The sequence below is a fragment of the Acyrthosiphon pisum genome, unplaced genomic scaffold (assembly GCF_005508785.2).
Source record: "Acyrthosiphon pisum isolate AL4f unplaced genomic scaffold, pea_aphid_22Mar2018_4r6ur Scaffold_21552;HRSCAF=24225, whole genome shotgun sequence".
NCBI classification, from domain to species: Eukaryota; Metazoa; Arthropoda; class Insecta; order Hemiptera; family Aphididae; genus Acyrthosiphon; species Acyrthosiphon pisum.
In genome coordinates this window covers 5,708-7,344 of record NW_021771032.1, presented here as the reverse complement: position 1 = coordinate 7,344, position 1,637 = coordinate 5,708, and positions in this window count along the sequence as shown.

The window sequence follows — 1,637 nt, the reverse complement described above, 5'->3', positions numbered from 1 at the left end:
CCGGTGGCAGGTCCATCTTTGGCCCAAACCGAACATTTGTCAACGCCAGTGAAATTGAAATTCACTAAAGTGTCAGAAGACGGTATGTTATATTATTTTGTTGTTTTTTTCAACGTTTTCTACGTTCATGCATCTCGTTTCAGCCATGATCGCAGAAAGCAGTGACTCCGAATCGTTGTCTGTGGCGATCGGGACGAAAAGCCCACTGCATTATACCAGCAGTGACGATGACGACGATGATATTGGATTGAGCTTTGGGAAAAGACGTAGGCTGAACGTCACAGAACGTTACAAGAACGTAGTGAGCAATAAAGTGAGTATCACGTTTACACGCACTGCGGTTAACGTAGAGTGTCGTGAAAACTAACCACGAAATTTTTTTGTGTTTCAGTTGACAAAATACTGTCCATTTTGCAACTATAAAACAGACGACAATAAACTCACGAGGCACATCGGTATCAAACACGAAAAGTGTTTAAAATACCCCGCAAAACAGAGTTTGAAAAAAATTGGAATGACCCTGGGGAAAGAGTCAAGGCGGTCAATCTCCTTAGTGCCGATGTCCAATATAAAGGAGAAGATGGGCCCGTATTGGGACGATGTTAGTTTTCGGCGAATTGCTTTCCAGTGAGTACCGTTTATATATGTCGCTTAAACGTGTCCGTGTTTGACATATTATTTTTCTAATTTTTAGACTTTGCGTAATGGGCCGTATGAAGGTGTACGGAGGCAGCTGGGACCTACCAGAAGCCCCGCCGCAGCATAATCCGTTCAGGGATTGTTTGGTTACGGAAGCTACTGAACGCACTGAATTCGACAGAGCCGAGGTTGTAGACAGAACCGACGTTTCGGATGTTCTGGAAGTTTCCATACCAAAGGAGGATCAAAATCTTACCCCGTAAGTATTATCTTCCGGCCCAACCGATCATTCCATCGATTGACCTTCACGCTCCGTTTGTTCACAGTTCCACCAAACACATACGCAAAGGGCTCATTGAAGAAGGGCTACAACAGCAGTTGCCGAGCAACCACCCCCTGCTCGTATTGCACCAAAATAACTCTTCGCTGAGCCATGACCGCGATTCGGCCGCAGTGAAAAATTATATGGCGAACATCTCAAGGGTTCTGTTTTTTGTATCCGAGTGGCTCCGTGACCGCAAAACTCCACCCGTCCATTGGTCAGATTTGGTCAGTTGCCCTGTTGACCCCTACGTCGAGTACTTGGACAAGTAAGTGAGAAGCGTCGGAAGCACGTCGTGTGATAAACTTTTTTTTTTTTAATTATTCGTTTTCATTCGTTGTCCTGTCCCGCAGGAGAGAGGCACTCGGTCAAACTATCGCAACATCTATAAACTACTTGAAGAACCTTGCAGTTTTATTGGACATGGCCATAACATCGTATTCAATAGAAGACCAGAGTTTCCCAAGGACATTCGACCTCGTGCCATGTCCAAAAAAGGTCAACCAAATGAAACTACTGAAAAACAAGCTTGCTCTTGTATACAAGAACAAGCTAAAAAGACAGCCCCAGGAGCTGTTTGATCGGAAGACGGTGGAGGCGGATACACTGCCGGGGTACGCTGAAATCCGACGTGTTATTGGGCTGGTGGAAAAAGACGTTCCCAGAAACATGATAG